Source organism: Dipodomys merriami, unplaced genomic scaffold (genome assembly GCF_024711535.1).
Source record: "Dipodomys merriami isolate MVZ:Mamm:240054 unplaced genomic scaffold, mDipMer1.0.p SCAF_17, whole genome shotgun sequence".
In the NCBI taxonomy this organism is placed as follows: domain Eukaryota; kingdom Metazoa; phylum Chordata; class Mammalia; order Rodentia; family Heteromyidae; genus Dipodomys; species Dipodomys merriami.
In genome coordinates, this window is record NW_027203048.1 from 1,262,945 (window position 1) to 1,284,555 (window position 21,611).

Here is a 21,611-nt window from a genome sequence, read left to right on the forward strand (position 1 = left end):
ATGGATTCCTCCTCCCCCTCTTTCTACTTCTTTTCACGGTCCCCATTATCTATTCTGTTCACTAACACCTCCATGGGGTCAGAAAAAAGATCAGCTCAAATTAGTCAGTTTGCTTCTTTTTAGTCATCACAGAGAACAGGGTGGGAGGGTGAGGAGGTGGCTACTAATGGATTTTTGAAAAGCACAGTTGAGGCATGATCGGTGGTGTACGATCAGTTCTCTGCCATTTCCTCCCCACCACCATCACAGAGAATTGGATATTGGACCTTATTTATAGTGTACTTCTCTACCAGGAGTATCTCTCTTCCAGTCTCCAGCTCCGGTTCATCCTTCATTGCCCAGCTCATATGGTTTCTGTTGGAACCTTCCCTGATGTCCTTGGGTAGACAGAGAACATGCTTTCCTGTTCCCTGCTTTGTATCCACATCATTTAGTTCATAGTAGGACTCCAATCCCATATCTACACCTGTCACTGTTGGCACCTCGGTCATCTTTGTCACACAATAACAGCCAACTTGAGGGCCTGGCCATGCCAGATCTGTCTTGATGTTCACAGACCCACCACAGCATCTGGCCAGTTGTACATACTTAGAAATCATCTATTTAATGAATTCCAACTTTCTAAAAAGAAAAGTCTTATTTGAGTGTCTAGTAGATGGAGAGAGAGTTAAGAAGTAGAAACTATTCCTTTGTGTGCTGACCAGAAGAAATGTAAAGGACCTAAATTCTATTATTTTGATCAGAGTAGTATAAACTTTTGCCTGTCACCCTCCTATCAGAAACAAGGCTCATGATGTATCCATTTCTCAGAATCTGTGCACCTAAGTGGGACATGAAACCTCCCAGCATTCATCACTCATGTGGGCACTGGATGGCATAAGGAGCCTTTGTATCCATCTCCTGCTGTCAACCATCTTATTGGGTTGATGTCTGTAAACATTCTTAATAGCAGAGGAGATTAGGACTTCATAATAATCCAGAGATGAGGCATAAAATAGACATGTAGTTCAACGAGACATGGACTCATTACCTTACTTATGTAACTGTAACCCCTCCTAAACTCTAGAAAACAGTGGAAGGAGACATGTCCCTAGAGAGCATCTTTGCTTTACCACCCCTCTGTGTGGGTGAGCAGCAACTCCTTGGGCTCTCTGACATTTGGTCTATCCAAACATGGCCTTGTAAAGCTACAAATAATTCAAGAGGCTGAATATCATCACCAGTGATACCCAGGGCTGGACATGCAAGCTGATAGAGAAGAGGCATCCAGACATTTGCTGAATGAATTGATCTTCTTTTATCCAAAGGAATTCAAAATATTCATACAAATGATCTATAGGAGATTCCAGTGGAAACCTCCTACTTGAGCAAATTATTTCTATGATAATCAAATTCTAACAACTGTTTACTTCAACCTAACTTACTGGTGAATTTCTCCATGAAGTGTGAAGGAAGCATTCAGGCCAAGTTCTCAGGATGGAGCCAAGACTCATTCATTTCTAGAGTCTCAGGAGCTAGGGCCCAGTAAAGATTTTTGAATGAATGACTAATACTAATTCTCATAACTAGAACCCATCCTTATTTCTACTTAGGGATGCTTTTGTGATGGGGTCTTTTAAGCATACTGGGGAGGAGAGAGGAAGGGGAGAAGAATCTCAGGAAAAGCCAGTTAGAACATAAACACCTAAGTCATAGTGAGATCTTCCAGGCCCCATTCCATTTTGCCTTCATCTCTTTCCACTGTCCCCTCAATCCTCCTGTTTCAATCACATTGGTTACTCTGACCCATAAAGGCCAGGAACACTTCCTTTCAGAGTCTGTGCTATTCAGATTCTTCTCAGCCTTGTTTCACCATTTTCTTTAGATCTTGCCTTATCTGGGAGTCCTTCCTCAGCATTTTTTCATAAGAGCAGTAACATTTTGCTAACTCCCTAGTTCTTTGGCTTATTTTATTTATTTAATTCTTTCTGCTTTCATTATACTTTTCTACAGTACTGGCTACTGCTTGCTGTAATACACATATGCTCGCTAATTGTTGATGATCCCTGACCCTGCTTGGATGCCAGCTCTCTGAGAACAGGAACTTTATTTTGTTCTGTGAGGAATCCCTAGCACCAAGCAGCACCTGTCACATACCACAAACACATGTTCCATAAATATTTGCTGAATGAATGGACAACTAGAGAGACAAATGCCCAAAGAAGTGAGCATCCAAGGAAGAAAGTGAAAACTCAGATGAGAATGTGCTTGCAATTTAGCTGCCTTGCTGAGTCTCAGACCAGGACATCTGTCTCCATATAACTAGGGCCCTCCTTTTGGGCCTTGAAAATTTGTTTGCCTGCAGGGAGGAAGCTTCTGGGAGGAACTTAACGTAGATCCAGTACTGAAGGGGACAAGGATGAAATGAAAGCACGAGGGGAATAGTGGGCCTGACCACAATAATACACTCACACTGACCCCACCCTTCCCTGGGCAAATAGACACTTGGGGATTTCAAATGATCTAAGTGAAATAACCAAGCCAATATATAGCCAATCTGAGAGATGCAATCTATATAATACACAAAGCTCTTCTCTTTCTTCTGGATAATGTCACAGCTCAGGGATCACTCTAAAGGAAGAAGTAAGAAAAGGAAGAAGGAGAAAGCAGACAAAGTCAACCTGTCCACCATAGATGGAGTGTAGTAGAAGGAACACGTCGGGGTCTAAGAATCCAAGGAAGTTACCATTGCAAGGTGCATCAGCAGTCATCTGGTCCTATGCATGGATCTTAGTTTTCAAGGAAACTTGGTATCATCTAACAGGAAAAGACCTTTAGGTTGGAAGACCACAGCAAGTTAACACCAGCTACCAATGTAAGAATAAAGGATGTGGCTATCTTCGTGTGGGAGCCATTGCCTTCATGCTTTCTGAACTTGACTTTGAGTGTGCCTAAAAGTATAGTATATTAATGTACTGGAGTCCAGGGAGCTGAGACCCCCAACAGATGTTTTGGGGACTAAGAGGCATGTCAGCTCACAGCAGGTGCAAATCAAATGAAGAAGTTCAAGTAGATGTGGCCAAATCTTTTGTCACAGAAGGAAAATGCCCACAAATGGTTGGAAAGAAGTGAAGGAAGAGAGAAACTCAACATGCTGGTAGTCAGGAAGGTGGAAATGGTTAGCTGTAGCTTGTCCACTGCAAAGGCTCTTGGACAATAACTTTATGAAGCAAATTTGTCACTAAAAAATGCAACAGCAAGTAGGATGTAAATCAGGTCTCTAACATGAGGCCTCAATCCCATTTTAATATGTCCCCCTGTGTGTATCAATTTGGTTGGTCCAGAGGGGAAGAATGAAAACCCAGCTAATGGACGTTCTCTGCTTAATCATATGTGGATTGTGGAAGGAAGTGACTAAAACTCCTGCTCAAATCTGTTTCTACCCTGCAGGTCATTCTTCAATTCCTCTGGTTCATGCCTAAACACTTAAACCACACAGAATAGCACAGCTTCTGTTGAGAATACGGCTTTAAAAAGCCCAAGGCTTTTGATCAACTTCAACATTACACTTTCCTTGAAATGCATATTAGCTATTATTTATGCTCTTTTTCTTGGGTTTAACCTGGAAAAATGGCCATCATTAGTACTTTCAAAGCACCTATAAATATGCACATTACATACTTCCTACTAAAATGCTGGTTATTGCTGTGCTACACCTAACGTCAGGTGGTCATTACCTGGAAATGTCTCTTGTGATCCTGTTTCACGACTCCAGGCTGAAGAGATGAACCCCAGTGGAGCAGCTGTGATACCACAGCACGTGGCTTTCCAGAGCAGGTCTGTGTTCCCCGAGAGAGTCTCTGTCCTTAAGGGAGCGCTCTCTGCAGAAAGGGAATGCAAGTCACATTACTATAGGAGACAATTTCCTTTCCCAGTCACAATGTGTCTCCATGCAGAAAGTCAGAGGATCAGCGATTTCAAGGGACAGAAATCATCTAGGAGATTATCTCGCCTATTTCTTCCATTCTGTAGTTGGGAAACTGAGGCTTAGAGAAGAAAACAGCCTCCAAATCTCAGCCATTTGAGAGTAGAATCCTGATTTAAACATGCCTCTGACTGTGTTGACCTTTAGGAATTTTTTTTTTCTGAAAAATTAGCTACAAGGGAAAATCTTTCTTTTTTTTTCATTTTGTTTTAAACAGATTTTTTTATAAAGGGAGATGGCACTTTTTTCTGATTGCTGGAAAAAGGTTTTTTTTGTTGTTGTTGTTTAACCATGGACAGCTAAGTTAGTAAAGTAGTCCACTTTCAGGTACATGGTTATGATTCTTTCCTTGTTTTTCATTGGAATTACTGTTTTGAGCTGGGCAGTAGTGATCATGACTGAAATCATAGCTACTTGAGAAGCTGAGATGTGAGGATTATGGTTTAAGGCAATCTGAGTTGAAAAGTCTGTGAGATTCTTATCTCAAATTAGCCAGCAAAAAAACTGGAAGAGGAGCCCAAGTGATAGAGCTAGATTTTAGCAAAAAAGTCAAGTGACAGCAGTAGTCCCAGAGTTCAATACCCAGTACTAGCACAGAAAAAAAAAGAACAGAAAAGAAAAAGAGAGAGGAAGAGAGGAAGGGAGGAAGGAAGGAAGAAAAGAAGAAAGATCACTATATGGAAGATGGTGGTGCATTGCTGTTTAGCCAGACTCTTTCTTTTTATCTGCCCTCCTCTCTCTGTTTTAAAAAAATACAAATAATAGAAATGGGCTCTCCTCCAATGAGTGCCATTTCTTATGGGATTTTTCCAGCTCTCCTCTATTTGAACAACTACTCCTCTGTGCAGAAAACCAAATTAGAGAGAAACAAGCAAATCTTATCTGTCAAGTGTATCGTGTGCATTTTCTAGATATATTTCTCCAATTGGCCCTCAAAACCTTTTTGTGATTTGCTACTAACTCCATTTTCTAAGAAACTAGTGCACCAAGCCTTCCAGCTAAAATGGCTTGCAGAGTCATAAAGACAAAATAATTTAGAAACAGAAATAAACCTACATCTAACCCCTAAATCTATTTTTGTCCATTTGAACTAGACTAGTTATTAGACCTGAACAACAGAGTTATCTATTCATTCTACAGTTTTAACACAAATGCATCTGGGGAAGTTTCAATGTCTTTCGGGACTGAAGGATCTTTCCTACCAGATCCTGAAGGCCAGAGTCTCCCACAGGACCTCCCTTCAGGGACCGGTGCCTCAGGGAGGCTGGGCTGGCCTCTGCGCAGCCACAGCCAGAGGGCTTGGCAGGAAATTATGATTATCAATGCTCTGGACTTTGTTCCTGTTCTCAGACAAGCTAGGAGAAATGGGGTGGGAGTGCAGAAAGAGGAAGGAAAAAAAAACAGGAAGTGGGGGGGGAGGGAGGAAAGGAAATGATAGAGAAAACACAGCAACTTTGAAACGTCCTTGGCCTGATGAGAAAGTGATTTCTGAGCAGACATGTGGAGCTGTGCTTTGAATTTGGGGAAAGTGAGTTGTGAAAGACGGAAATAGGAAAGAAGGTCCTGGAAGACTTGGGCTGGTGTCCAATAAATTCCATTTTCTACCTCAGAGCACAGGTGAATATAGGGCTGTTTCCAGGACAAGGGGCAGTGAATTTGCAAAGGAGTCAGGGTAAGAAAACATCCCTCATCTCTTCGTAGAGACTGAGCGGCCAGGGAAGTCATAATGGAGCTAGACACAAGGGAGAATCTCTTGACATGGTCAGTTATCAGGGAGAGCTAGCCCATGCTCCCCGCTTGCTAGCTCAAATGTTCTTAAATCATAACCTGTCTCAGCAGGTATGAATGGAACAGATTCACCTGACCAGGGTTAGAAAAAATAATCCTATTAGCTTCTGCTTCTACTTCAAAATCCAGAGGGAGCCAGTGCTGGTGAGTCATCCCTAGCATCCTAAGGGTCACTTAGGGGGCTGAGAGGGGGAGGGTCTCGGTTTGAAGCCAGTCCAGGAAAAAATGTTTTCAAGATCCCCCTTCTCAACCCGGGGCTTGGTGTCATGGTACAAGTCTGTGTCATCTCAAAGGGCAATGGGAAGCATTGAGTTTCAGGCCAATCTCAGGCAGAGGTATCTGCAAGACTCCATCTTCATGGAAAGACTCCATCTTCATGGTGGTGCCGGCTTGTCACCCCAGGTACTATGGAAAGTCTAAAATTGGTAAACTGTTGTCCAGGTACGTACCTGGGCAGGGAGTAAGACCCTATCTCAGAAGTAACCAGTACTAAAAAGGGCTGGAGATGTGATTTAATCATAGAGTACTTGGCGCTGTCTAGAAAGCACGAAGTTCTCAGTTCAAATCCCATACCATGCAAACAGATAAACAAATAGCACAAAAAATAGGTTAGTACAGCAGAGAGCCAAGTCTCTTCTAGGATCTCACCTGCAAATTTCCTCAACACTCTGTCCACTCTGCATCCTTACAGAGGCCCACAGAGGTCCCCCCTAATTTGCATATTTATGGATGACAATCTCCTGGTAACCCTGAGCAACCCTACAAAAGGAAAACCCCAATAATACTTTAATATGGATACTACTCTAAAGCTCCCTGGTGAACACTAGGGCAGGCAGGGGATGAGGAGTAATAAAAAGGACAGACCCAACCCAGAGAAGGAACCAGGAAACTTGCATGTTAAGAGTGTTTTGTGGGCATCAGCCTGGCACTGGTCCATTGGATAACAGAGAAGCAAATTCAGCTCTTGCCACAGCCCCACCTCCTTCTCTCTTCTAGACAGGATCACAAAAGCCCTACAAGGGCTGTCTCAAGGTCTCCCAGCAAATGGCCTTCTGCGGTGCTGCCCTGGCGTCTGTAAAATGTTCCCTCCCCATCCAAACAAACAGAGCAGCAAAGAGCAAGTACATCTTTGAAAAGAGTCCAAGCTCTTTGAAGTGACTGCTAGCCTCGAATGTTGGTGAAAGGGAGAACTGAGATGAAGGAGGGAAAGGAACTCCAAACTCTGGTGTTGGTCTCCAGGAGAAACAGAAGCTCTCCTTCTGCCAGCACTGATTTCACTCCCTAGCTGCCATATCAGGAACACCAGGGAGGCCTCCCCAGCTCTCCTCACACACGGAGAAGACGGGTACCGTGGAGATGAGGGCTGGACATCTGCAGCATCCTGAGACCAGCAAAGTGTCTCCAGTTTCTTATCCCATCTTTGTTCCTCTTGAAAGAGGTACAAAGACAAAAGAGTAGTCATCCCATCTTCAAACTGAGGAGCCAAAATCCAGAGACATGAAATGCTGTATCCAGGACCACAGCACCAATATGAGAACAGGAATCTGCGAATGACTTTCAGTTCCCTGGCACGGCAGGAGCTGAAGGACAGCTGAAGACAGCTGCGTGTCTTCTACTCTGAGAATTTTTCACAGAAGGAGGCCAGGGCAAGGGCAAACCAAACAGAAGGCGAGATAGAGGGTAAGAGGACCAAAGGGCCTGAGAGAGAGCAAAGTCCACCTTCCAGGCTGGTCAGACAGAGGATCTAGGGCCCAGTGTGGGAGCATGTGTCTTCCTAGTGCCCCATTCCTCAGAGCAGAGCCTGGTCTCCATGTGGGAAGTGTTCCGTGACAGTGTTCCCACAATACCAAGAGCAGGGACCATATGAAGAAGGAAGAAGGGAGCAAAGTTTGAGATAAGAACAGGATCTGACCTGTATGAATCTCTACTATGTGTCAGGCTTTGTTTAGCACTAACCATCCAGTAATCCACCATCTCCCACCAGCTGCCAGGGTGGGCCCTGCGGCCCCTGCCCCTCTAACAGGTAAGAGAACTAAGACAAATGACTAGGTGACTTGTTCAAAGGATTCCGAGTAATTGTGGTAGAGACAAGGTGTGAATTTAGACAGTCTGGCTTTAATGTTTGCTTTTAACCTCTCCCTAAGACTCTCGCTTAAGGCGGTTGTCTTAAAAGGCAAAAGAGTAGGAAGAACAACAATAAAGCAACCATACTAGGAACAGATTTTAAGAGGGATGAGGGTCAGAAGCTCAGCTGGAAGGGAATATTGAAAGGTGCTCCACTGGCAGGACTGGGAATTTGGCCACTGGTCTCATTTGGATGGTCACCCACCCTTGTGACACTAGCACCAGTGAGTGACATCCTGGCTTTGGTATTTACACAGGCCCACTCACAGGAAGAGAAGTAGGGGTTCTGGGAGTGGCTGAAGAGAGGCCCAAGATGGGAGGGTCATCAGTAGGTAGAAGAGATGGTGCTTTGGGAAAGTCCCATGTCCCAGAGGACAGAGCAGCTGGAATGGCAGGCAAATTATTCTCTGCTCACAGTGGAGGCCCTTGGGGAGGCTGCCCGGTTTCAGCCTTTGAAAGTATGAGGGACAGAAGTCAGAACAGAGGTCATCTCTTAGCATATCACAGATGGTGAGAGTAAAGCCCAAATAGTAATCCTCCTGGAATAAGAAACGATGATAACAGTCATTAGTTATTTCATTAATAACTGTAAGAAATCTGCAAGGTTCTTAGGATTTCTCTATGAGAATGATGATTGTTCCTGATTTATATCTAGGATAAATAATTTTGTAAAGGTCAAAGCAAATAGCCTATGCAAAAGGTTCTGGGCCCGTTTAAATGTCATTTTGGCCCCGGATCTCAACTCTGAGCCGCATTGCTATGAACCACTGAGGTGACTTACGCATGCCTGTTATGGAGCTAAGCCACAGCCCACTTCAGGGCTGTCAAAGCAGCCAGCACAAGTTTTCACTTAAATTATCTACCCACACATCTCTATTAAGTGCTGTTAACCACTTCCATGTATGTGGTCACATATAATTAGGGTTACTTCATGATTTATCACCCAAACTTGGATACTTTTGAGAGAGTAAAGAGGTCCTGTTGATAATACGGTTGAATTATAACCCAGTTCTGACTAGGCACAAAAAGACACCCAAATGTAATCTACTGTCCAGTGGAATTAGTTGTTCTTATCTCAATGTGATGGACTTTGCTGGACAGTTCCATATTTTCTAGTCCACACACACACACACACACACACACACACACACACACACACACACACACACACACACACACACACACACACACACACACACAGAGTCCTTCAGGACAACTCATCCTTCCTTTGTTAACCAAGCTGTCTCTAAGGTCGTTGGGCTTGTTGGCCTTATCTGTAAAGAGTCTACATACCTAGATTACAAGGCAGTCATGCTGATATTGGATATATAGTCTAACAAGATATTTGAAAATAATGTTCCTTATGCCCTGGCAACCCAGAAATTGACCCCCTCACCTGTACTGATAACTAACTAGACCCCCAGATGTGAAGGTTCTCTGGCTTTCACTCTAGGATAACCCAAGACCACTGGATGGTCCACCAATGTGGAGAGCAACAGCCACTACCTCTGTGTATCCCTGCTGGAGAGAGAACAGCCTATTGCAGGGGAGCAAGCCCTGGTTGCCTGCAGGTTTCACCCTGGCTCCACAAGGCCTAGCCTTACACATCGCCACCAGATAGCATCCTTGCCTGGAGGTGGGCAGCTCCAACTACTCTGGCCTCAGTGGACTCTGTAAGGAAGGAGGCAAAATTTAATTTCCCCTGCTTTTGTTCTACTTCTTCCCCAATCAATACCCAGCCTTCTTAAGAATCTCTAGCCAAGAGGGAAAAAGAATCTGCTATTCTTTTGAAATCAGGAACTCAGTGCTGAATCCAACTCACCCATCAAAACAGGTAAAGGAAAACCCAAACAAGAAAGCAACAACATCTGTCCGTTTTCTGAAGGGGCCGTTTCTGACCTTGATCCAACCATGGAACATCTCAGGACTTGTGAGCTGGGGATATCGTGTAGCATGAGAAAGCCCAGGCAGCTCTGGGAAGCCTCCACCTCTGGCAGAGCTCTTGGAGACACCTTCTGGCAGGGCTCGGAGCCTCGCACAAGAGAACACAGTGAGGCTGCTGAAAGCTGTAAATGTTTCTAACTAGGTGAGATCCACTCTCTAAATTAGAGCATACAAACAGGGTATGTGCATGACTTCTCAGCGGCTGCTCCACCTATTACTATTATTCTCTTCTTGTGTAGGTAATCAGAGCACATTTGATATCAAGAGAAGGGAAAGGACTTGCCCAGTGCTGCCCAGCAAAGCCAGGACTAGAACAGCTCTCTGGCTTACCATTAGATTTCTCAGCTGCTCATGCTGAGGAATTCATGGTGAGAGCCAGATTGGGAACATCCCAGATACCAGAGTGACCAATGGACATGAACTTGGCTGAGGTGATCCTGGGTGGTCCAGTCAGTGAGCTGATGATGAGATGGTGGTGATATGGGCCAAAAAGCATAGACTGTCATTCACTGATCATGAGCTATAGGCAATTCCATGAATACCACATGGATGTTTCTCTCAGGCCTCAGATCAACACTCCTGGTAATGACAGTATTTCTATTTTCCACATTTTATAAATAAGGAACTGAAAAGCAACCCAGAGAGGCTGAGATTGGCTATCCCATCTTAATGGTGAGAAGTGAAGTGTCCGTGTGACCCCACAGCTGTTGGAGCCAACCTATACACTGCTATAAGAAGAATGATCCAGATGATTCACGCAGATTGTTTGCCTGGGGTGAGGAGGCCATGGAGTGAACAGTGGTCGCCGAATAACAGTAAAAGCCAGGTTCCCACTCTCAAGTTCACATTCATTCCATTTTCAGATTGGAGTTTAAGATTGATCATGATCGTAATTACCCCTAAGAAGCCACTGAAGTGAAGGTCCCCATCAAATAGATTAGAACCCTCAGAAGACTCCACCAAGCCTTTCAATGAAGTCGTATCTTACTCTCTGCACAAACTGCCAGGGTGGATTCCTTCTCCTGGAGACCATTTCCAGAGAATTCCTCACCCAAATTTCTCCTTTAGGGAAAAGGAGGGATATGTTTGAAACTCAAGAATCTTGGCCTCCTCTTAAAAGTCATGAGCAACAAGACAGTTATATGCCAAACACAGGGCATTTTTCCTCCCTTCCTCTTTTTCAATGGCCACAGCTATAGGAGGGAGCATCATTTGCGGGGGAAGGGGGCTGTAAAACTCAGGTTAGAGATTTCAGCAGCTGACACCCACATTGTCTCCACTGGGAAGAGAGCCATGAGACAGAAATGAATAGTCCACATAGTAGAGTCTATATCTGATCACCTGCAGGAGATGTAAGCCAAGAGAATGTCTTCATATAGTGATATAGTGCAAATGCTTTACAGAAGGGCAAGGAGACAGGGGTCTACCCTTGAACTTGGCCGTAGTTGGACTATGTGACTCTTAGCCATTATTCTCCGATCTACTGACAAAAATTTGCTTAAAGCAGATTATATGGAAATACACATCAGCAACCCTCTATGGACTCTCTGAAAGTCAACTGAGACTGACTTCTCTTCCAAAGTTCCATAGCTTTCTGGGCTCATGGTTTTTGTCTAGCATTGGATGAATGATTCCTTAAGAGAAGAGGCCACATTATACCTACCTCAGAGGCCCCTGGTCACTAGCCCAGAGCCTTGTATAAAAGAGAAGTTTAGATGTGACTGGGGATGGAGGAAGAAGGTAACAGAGAAGAAGGTAGGTAAAATAATAGGCTGGAGTTAGTCTAGGTAGGACTTGAGGGTAGAAGAACAGAAAGATAGTATGTCAAGTACTTTTATGATTGGCAATAGGAGGAAGATGGGGTTGTGATCAGGGCCTAGGGTCTCCACCTCCACAGCTGCCTACTTCAGTCTCAACTTTGTGCAATTTTTTTGGCCTTGGGGCCTTATCTTTGCCTTGGGAATACTAACGTCATTGCGGGGTGATTAGGCGACCCAGTATTTCAAGTGACCAATGTAGTACTTAGCATCTATATGAACTTTAGCCAATAGGACTGACTTCCCTAAATTAGTGAGGTAAAGCTGCCTTGGACAGTCAAGCCTAACATTTATGTAACAGAAGGTTACAGAGGTTCAAGGTCATGCTGACTCAGAGTAAGGAAGCAAGACACAGTATGTGGCCATACTTCACTGAAAACAGTTTGAGAGCCACTGGAGTGAGAGACATTTGTTGCTCAAGTTTCCAGCAATTCTCATTATGGGATAACATACTGTAAGGAATACCTGCAGCACTCACATACCCGAAGCCACATGGGCTTCACATGGCAAACACTATGGCAGTCCTACAAGCTCCTTGGAGTACCCCCTCCATCTTTCCCATAGCCCCAACCCTCAGCATCACCCACGAGGGACACCATTTGGGGGTTCTGTGGAGACCTCATTTATATCACATGACTTAGTAGAAGACAAAGCATGCTAGGCTGGGAAGCAGATCTGGAATCCTATTTATGCTTTGACCCTAAATCTCTTTAAGACACAAAGGCAAGTCACTCTTGCCTTTTATTTAATGAAGGGCTTTGGGCTGGGCTGTCTTGGGCCTTGAGACTGTCCATGGCTAAAGCTTGTCAGGGGGAATGCTTCTATAGAGGGTAACTGATAACATGCCCTGACATCTGAAGACGGAATCCCTTTACACAGCAGTCTCTACTAAAAATACTGTGAAAACAGAGCCCTTTCTGTATAGTCCAAGCCAATGGGAGCACACTGAAGCTCAAGGCCCGCCCATTTTTAGCTCCTGCCGGTTCCTGTTAAGGCTGCCTCTGGGGAGTCACTTTGCACTTCTGAACCTCAGTTTCTTCATCTAAGCATCAGAGATAAAGTTCCTTTGCTTACCTCACTTCCCAGAAAACTCTGTTTTCTGACACTTCAAGGAGGGCCCAAATCTCATTTCATTCAGACATTCTGACGCTGCCTTACTCCACCTTTGTGTATGGAGATAGATACACTTGCATGAAACAGACACTGAGAAAATGACACCCTCCCATCACACTTGGTAAGGAGAAAGGAGTCACAGCACTCCACATACCTGGGACAGCCGGGAACCAGTTAATCTGTCGTGCTATCAGCCCTGGCCTCCCAGAAGAACTCCAATCCTGCTCCAGACAATAGCACAGCTGCTGTCCTTGCTGGGCTTCCTGCTGCAAGGCAAATTTGGGAGTCATATGATAAGTGTTCAGTACTTCATTCATCCTCAGGACACTGAGGGATCCTGCTTTCCCAACAGCTCAGGCAGGGCTGACTAAGGTGAAGGTCCTTCCTCCACACCATGGCCCCAGGCACCTCACACTTTGGTGTGGAGCAAAAGGAACTAGAAGCAGTGCATAGAAGAAGGAAAAACAGTAAGTAAGATCTCCAAATAAAATCACCAGGAGGAAGATAGAAAGATATACTTTCCACTGGAGACTTACCATCTTCTGGCAAAATCCATATTCCTAAACCAGGTGTCCTAGTCCCTCCATAAACAAGTCCCATTCTTTCCATAAACTCAGATTCGTGAGCTCTGACCCTGTGCTATAGCCTAGACTTTCACTTCCTCTATTTCTGCTGTCTCTCATGACCAGAAAGTTATTTCCTCCAGAAAGCCTCTCTGATTACCACTCCCCCCAACACCCTATACAGCAATCCATGCTGGGCTTTCCCTCACCTGAACAATCACAGCAATTACTAGCTTTATAGTACCCAGGAGCTGCCTTGCCACCTTTTGACTGGACTGTCATGACAACCTCTTCACCAGGTTCATTCTGCCTGGGCAGAAAGAAGGAACTTTCTAAAGTACACATCGTTAGATGTGTCCTTCCTGTTTAAACCCTTTTCAGGATGTCTCAGAACTTCAGAATGAAATTCAGATGCCTACATGTTCCCGCCCCTCCCCTGGGGCCACCTGCATTCTAGTCACAACACGTGATGTCTATAAGTTGCATAAGGAGAAGACACCAAAGGTATGAGGAGAGCATGGACTCCCTGATCAACAGCTTTTATTCTTTTCTAGTCTCAGGCTCTCCCAGGACCAGGAGCATATAGCACTAAGCTATGGCAGAAGTAAAAAAGCTAAGACCAACCAGGTCCCCAAAGACAATGAGTTCACATTATCATGACAAATAGACAGTCCATCAAGCAGCAAAGGGGCAAGAAGTTACTCGAGTTTTGAACATGCATGAGTTCATTTCTGCTTTATAGCCATATTAGAAAGTTACTCTCACATGGAAGGAAACTAAGGCTCTCATTCATCACTAGTTTACATCTGGACTAAATTTCCAGCCAAGTCTCATCTCCTAAGGCCTAGAGTGGTATATCCACTAGCCCATTGGCCATCCTCATATGGTACCTCCCACCTGCCATGACAGATGTGAATGACAGCACTCAGTCCCTGCCCAGAATTCATTCTGTCCAGGAATGAATTTTTGGAGAAGAAATACTGATGCTTGTTCTCTAAGAGCAGAGTGGCCCCATTGCCTCTCCAACTCCTTAATGAAAGACTGTGGAAAGAAATTGCCTGTTGCCAGACAAGAGAAAATTCCACTCTAACTGCTCTATATTTATCTGAGGGATGACCAAAAACCCTTGCCATAGCACATCACAGTGAAAAGTCTGTGTGTTTGCTATGGAAGAAGAAGGTCCGGAAGTGAGGGGGAGCTCAATGCTGTTCACTTTGAGAACAACTGCACATAGGAATCAAGTGACATTCAGGGAGCCTTTAGCACCAGCTTGGCCCAGTCACCTATATATCCCTCTTCCCATCTTTACATTCAGTGATGTCAAGCAACTACCTTAAGCCAAAGCATGATAGGAGATTTACACCATGGAAATTGGCGCACACCCTATTCAGTTGTGTTTTGTTTTGTTTATGCTAGACAATCGATTAGTAAACATTTTTGTCAGCATGCTACTGAATGGATCTGGGAGACGAAGACAGAGGATTTATATTGTACTTGTGGTTCTGTTCCAATCTCATTGTTTCAACTTGAGTGGGTTTCCTGATGGCCTAAGTGTCCTTCTTTGAAAAAGCCAGAAGGATACTTTGGTAAATGTGAACAATGATTAGTCATTTGGCAAAGTCTACAGACTTTTGTCACAGTAGAAGTATGTATGGTGCCACTGGTCAGGAATATTCTTATATATCTTACAATGCACAGGTGAGGCCCCAGACAAAGATTATTTTACCCCAAATACAGCAGTAGAGCCAACGTTGAGGCATCCTAACAGAATGATTTGCGTAGAGACTCATCGAACTTCCTTACATACATCCGCCTCCAGGAGGAAAACAAAGGAACTAAAGTCCATTGGCAAGAGCCCTGAAAGGCCAATGAGGCAGAATACCATGATATATGCTACAGGTGGGCACTGCTGGTGTAAGACACAGGCCTTGTTCTAACACAAAGCTAGGTTCAGAGTGGGTGATTGCAGTGGCTTACAGGAAAAGCAACTGGGGCTAGTTGAAGTCATGGTGTAGACATTCCTGTAGGATAGCACTGTAGGAGGTAATATCCCTTTACAGGGACACTAGGTGGAGAAATCTGACAAGTGTGTCCTTACCACCTCTGAAAGGTTGCAGGAAGGAATGGTGTGATGTTCAACCCCAAAGACTCTGCTTGGACAAATAATCGCTATGCAGGCAACCCAGACTGTAGTCAGAGGAGCAATTTTATTTAAGTCCTTTTGTAACAGGAGTTGAACTATTTGAAGAGGCTAGGCTTTCCAGTACCCCTGGGAGAGGCGATTGTTACAGACACACAGCAGGCAGCCTTGCTCTCCACACACGCCATGCCAGTCCTTTTATTTCCTGTGCCACTGGGGATGGAAAATTCACTTAGCACAAACCACCCAAAGTGGAAACTGTGTTGGGTGAGCAACACTAACAGGCTGTGGTAAACTCTGGAAACCGCAACAGAATCCAACAAGGCTGGCCCAACTCAGACCTCCCTTGCACTGAAAAGTGCAATGCCATGCATGCAACGTACATACCTACTGTCCTTGCTCCATCAGAGCCTGGGGTCGGTGGAGCTGGGCGTGAGCGAGGCTCAGCCACAAGCAAGCCTTTGCCTGAGTCACAGGTGAGACACCAGACTTTGCATGGAACAAGACAGCCAAATTCTAAAGGAGTACTCTAAAGGAGTCACCCAATGGGGACCTCCCTCTGTGTCTCCCTAAAGATCTGAAACTGACCATAAACAGTCTGACTCACAAAGCCCTTTAATTAAAAACCCAAGGGCTTAGAGCTAATTCTAGATGTGGCAGGACCCAGTGGCTTCCCAAGCATCAGAACTAACTGTGAGCAGAATAATGAGGATAATGTTGTCCTTCCTGGTTCATGAATGATAACTCACCCAACTATAAATTAAACTCCCTGAAGGAGCTTCAGGCCACCTGAGCAAGGATCTGTGCATGCCTTGCTTTGTGGAAAAGGTCCATGGCCTAGGAAGAGGAAAACTGTTCCAGGCCTGCTGTGCTAGTGGCTCAGTGGCTCTCAGTTGAAAGCAGGTTGGTGAGTGTCCAGAATGAGTCTCATACATTGTTGGAAAGAATGATCTTTGGAGTTCTCTATAGTCTCTCTCCAAAGAGCTAAGAACTCTTGTTCTTGGTGCTCATAAAAAGCTGGTTACAACTCAAATAGGACTCCCAGAGCCACGGGAGGAAAGTAGGGCAGCTTCAGGGAAAGAAAATCCAAAAACTAACTTGTCTAAAACTAGCCCTGAGCTAGGGACGTGGCTGAAATGGTAGAGTATTTGCCTAGCATGCACGAAGGGGACTCTATATTCAATCCCCCAAATAGTATACATATATATGTGTGTGTGTGTGTGTGTGTGTGTGTGTGTGTGTGTGTGTGTGTGTGTGTGTGTGTGTGTGTGTGTGTGTGTGTGTGTATATATGTATACTATTTGGGGGATTGAATATATATATATATATATATATGTATGTATACACACACACACATATGCCAGCATTGTCTTTAACATGGCCTCTTCATCCCTCATATGCTATTCATCTTTCATATCCATATCCCAGCAAGGTGGGTCCAGGCTAAGAGAAGTATAGAAGTATGCTTGTCTAAGTAGCAAATTGATTTCATTGATTCTTGCTCAGATCTTAAGCAGATTCCTTCTCTTTTTTTTATTTAGAGCTGAAGCATTCAGAGCAGGAATAACATGACTGCTAAAGACTGAAAAAGGCTTTAGAGAAGCGATCTCCTCTCTACCATGAAAGATATCCATACACCGTGCACCAGACAGGCATCAAGCCCTGGGCTGTTGGTGCCTTGCCCTTAAACTCTCAGACGCCCCTGCTCCCAACTTTGAGGAACACATTTCTGTTGTTCAAATGACTCCTCTATGTATTCTTTTAAAGCAACCTGAACTCGCATAATGGGTAATGGCAAAAGTTATTTTTCTGTACTATTATTAAACATCTGGTACCTTGGATTGCAAGCTTGAACTTTTTTTTCATAGTAATGATGGCCAGCACTTATTTGTGTCTTTAACATACTGAGCTCTTTATAAGAGAATCTCTCCTTATCAGAATAGATTCACACAGAATGTATCCATCCTTTCACCGATGCAGATTCAAAAGTTCATAGAGTTTGGATGGATTTTCTGAGATCACACAGCTAGTCAAAGGCAGAGGTATCTAATTCTAAATCTTGTGTTTAACAGTGAAGCTTGGTTTTTCACCAGCAATTGTGTTGGTATAGAGTCAGATCAGATGTCATAGATGCTGGAAGTCACCTTCAGTGCTGAGCTCTGACTGGAGGGGTGGGAGGCATGGGAGGTGATGAATAGGATGGCGGCTGTGACCTATCTTGGGATCAGCGTGTGGCTGCACACCTGATAGGTACACAGGACAATTACAGAGCCCCAGCTGGTGGGCCGAGTCTTTGAGATGTGTTCAGACAGAGGGACAATGAAGAGGAGGAAGAATCACAGTGGCTCTAGCCCTATGACCCCTCACTAGCTTCCTGTAATTCTTATACCTCTGAGAACAAAGCTGGCGCCTCACTGTTATTTGCCAGCAGCTCATAAAAGAGAACGCTCCATGGAGTGACAATTAAGAACAGTGTGACAGTTGCCACTGTGGTGGAAGTCCCCGTGTGGGGAAGGTGCCAGGCCCTCTGCTGTCCTCTCAGCCTCTGCCTCTCATTCCAGTCCAGGCCTTTCTCCCACCTCACCTCGTTCCACCCATCCATCCATTTTCTTCCACTCCTGCCACACCCAGCCACATGTAGCTCTGCACATCAGGAGCTTTGTCACTTCTGTCTGTGTTTATTGCTCTGAGCTTTCTGCCTGACACCTCCCTCCCCTCGCATTCTCATGTTATCCCATCTGTCTGGCGAGGGGCCATGCAGTGCAGTCACTGGTCACTCTGGGAAGCTTTCTCCAGCCCTATTCCCACCACACAGGTGTAATTTAGTGCCCAGCACTAGAGTGCGAGTCAGCAAGGAATCCACACTCTGAATGTAGGTTTGACCTTTTATGATTGATATGGAAGGGGTGATGTTGTGAGATCTGCGTATCATGTGAGTATCTACACTGTCAAGGTCTCTTATCTATATTAATATCTATATATGTATCTTTGCTCCATAGTGACTAAGGCTAAGTAACTTCTCCATTATTATTATTATTATTATTATTATTATTTATTTATTTATTTATTTTGCTAGTCCTGGGGCTTGAACTCAGGGTCTGGGCACTGTCCCTGAGGTTCTTTTTGCTCAAGGCTAACACTCTACCACTCAAGCCACAATGCTACATCCAGCTTTTTCTCTTTATGTGGTACTGAGGAATCGAACTCAGGGCTTCATGCATGCTAGGCAAGCACTCTCCCCCTAAAGCCGCATTCCCAGCCCCTCTCCGTTATTTTTAAAAATATATTATTTATTTAAATTATATAAAGGAGTATAAAGGAGTTGCCCTTAAACAAAGCAGCTTGTGAATACAATGTATCCTGATCAATGTTACCACTTTCAAGATTCTCACCCATCCCTCCCTACTTCTCCATTCTGACTTCCAGTTATTTAATCTCTCAAATGGAACACAAACGTCATGCACACTCCATATCCCCAAAGTGTTATGAGAATAAAGTGAAATGATTAACTCATGGTTATTACAGATTAAAAATAAGTGAGAAGCCCACATACAGGACTATACCTAGCTCCTCTAAAGGCTGAACAAAGGGACACTCAGAACTTCAAAATTCCCATTTAGAACAAATTGAGATGGCTACTTCTGGCTGCCATGGCTCTCAGGTCTAGAAGGTTCTACTCGGCTCTGTTCTCTAAACTGCCTCTCCTCACACCCATGATCTGGGCTAGCTTTCTGACACTGCCATTAGCAGTAAGGAGACACAATACCAAGACTCTGAAATCTACCTTTCCTATTTATTCCATGAGTGTTTCTAATTTCAGATAAAAGGAGAATTCTCACAAGGCCCTTTTGAAATCATGGTGAATAAATAGACATGCAAAAAGAGATTTGATATTCAGAAGAAATAGCAAATCCTTTGCCAGAAAGAATGGGCTCAGGACACCCCGAGCATTTCAGCAACCTGCTCTCAAAGTGCTCTTACCAGGGCCATTTCTGACTCCTGCTGATATAAGGCAAGACAAGGAGATGGCCAAACCTAAGTACCTGGAGTGTAGGCAGTGGTGGTAGTGGCGGCGGGGGGGGGGTGGGGGGGAATAAAAGCCTCCTTTCACAAAGGAACATTCCCAATCATTGCACAATCTCCCTTATTAGCATAACCTCTTCATCTGGTGCATTTTGTAAAAGGCTTCTCCAGCCCATTGCAGGCAGAACGAATGCAATGACAGAAACTGCTGCCTGTAAAATTTAAACCGTGGGCATTTGTTCAAGACTCTTGGGTAATGATATCTACCGTGATATATAATTCATGACTCCCTTAAAGCTTGCCCTACTTCTGACAAGAGATCATATATTTTGGAGAAGTCAAAGAGGGGGAAGGAGAAAAATCATTTGCTGTTTGAGCAATGCCAGATGAGATTTTGGATTCACTCTTTTCCACCATAAGGGCTTCCCTTGTAGAGCATATATATATATATATATATATATATATATATATATATATATATATATATATATAATTTTCCCCCTCTTTCTTAAACCGAAGAGGCAACATGTCACTGAGTTTCAGTTTTATCTTTTGTAACACCGGATAAAAGATAGGCTGGATCCATCTGTTAGCACATACAGGCTACAAACTGTGAAAGCAGGCACGCCCGCACACACATGCGCACACATCCTTGCAGAAAGGGGGAAAAAATCCACACTAAAAAAAATTATCATCAGCCATCCTACCCAATGCCAACCAGATAGCAGCACTTTTATCCTTTTATGGGCAGATTCAGGAGGAAGCCAACCTCCCCTGCCTGCCACAGAGACTCTTCCCCTGAGCCACCACAAGACCAGGGATGACACCGGAGTTGACTGCAGGCCAGGTCCTTCCTTCCCTCGGCTGCCCTCCGGCCTCCAGGAACCAGTGAGAGAGTCTGGGCTCTCCAGGGCTATGACCTGCAGTGTCTCAGCATCCTCTGCTGAGGGCTGAGACAGTCTAGGGCACTGAATGGGTTTCCATCTTTTGGGATGATGGCTGTAGTCCTATTGCTGGTTTTCTAGGGAAAATGAGTAGGCTGGCTGCCTGAGTCGACCCTGCACTATGGAGCTGAAGTAGATAGGCCCATCTGTTCCTTTGTCCCTTTATATGGGTGGCACCACCTATAGCGCTCTCTGGGCCTCAGGAACTGCTTTAGCTCAACAGTTCTTGACAATGCTGAATGCACTTATGAGAGCAAGTGCAAGCCGAAGAAAAGATCAGACAATAGAAGCCAGAGGTGATGGGGATGCACCAGCTCTGAGGCTTGAAAATCACCTTATGAATATGGGCGTGGTACAGGTGAGAGTTCAGTACAAGGCTCTTTTGTTCCTTTGAAGCAGAAATTGTATTCATCACGGAGTTCCCAAAAGAAATATGCTTCATGTCATAAGCCAGTGAAGCCTGAACACACAAGGGTTCAGAAGATGGTAGTAGTGAGGGTCACAAGTACATGTGATGGTAGAGACAAAGGCCACTGTACTCAGAAGGCTTGTGTGGTTTTTCATGAGGGACCAGAGCTCCAGCTCCACACCACGGCCATGCGCTTTCCAATGTTGTGACCTGTGGACTCCCCCATCCACCCACCCCTACTCCTACTGCTGCCTTGATTTAGGTCCTTACCGTCTCTGCCAGGACATACTTCCTGAGCAGTGAAGCTATTACCCCATCATCATTCAGTTGTGCAAAATCTCCAATGACGCTCCTCCTTTGATGAGCAGTGAAGCCCAGCCTCTCTTTTCCAAGGTTCTGTTCATCTGATCCCTACCCAAAAGTTCTAGCTTTTATTCTTTATTTTCTCTACTTCCTCCCAAGATTCTGTCCCAAGCCCAGTGCTACAATTTCAAGCTTCCCAGCTTCCCATCAGCATTATTTTTGCCTCTATGTAAAATAATTTCTGATATTTTCCCTCTATGTAAAATAACCTCTCTACCTCCTCATCTTAGCTCATGAAAATTCCAGGACAAACACATTGAGTCATGTTAGCCTCCTCCTCATTTTGGAGGGAATTCTTTGGGCCTTACCTTATACATACCCAGTGTCCTTCCCTGACCCTCAGTCCTTGGTCCAGATGGACTCTCTTAGCACCAGGGCCCTGAAATCCCCTCTGCCCCTCTTTTTTTGGTCAGTTGTGG

At 44.6% G+C, this 21,611-nt stretch overlaps 1 protein-coding gene across 3 annotated transcripts in view; it reads right to left on the reverse strand.

Moving 5' to 3' along the window:
- The window catches only part of Cyria (CYFIP related Rac1 interactor A), a 95,594-nt gene that overhangs the window by 49,291 nt on the left and 24,692 nt on the right, over nucleotides 1-21,611 (reverse strand). Inside the window, exons 2-4 of one of the 3 annotated variants that reach the window (XM_070025021.1) lie at nucleotides 12,905-13,016; nucleotides 12,712-12,800; nucleotides 3,717-3,860 (exon numbers count right to left, since the gene is read on the reverse strand). The gene's annotated coding sequence lies outside the window, so the exon portion shown is untranslated. The remainder of the gene's footprint in view (nucleotides 1-3,716; nucleotides 3,861-12,711; nucleotides 12,801-12,904; nucleotides 13,017-21,611) is intronic. The other 2 variants (XM_070025020.1, XM_070025022.1) reach the window with 2 other exon arrangements.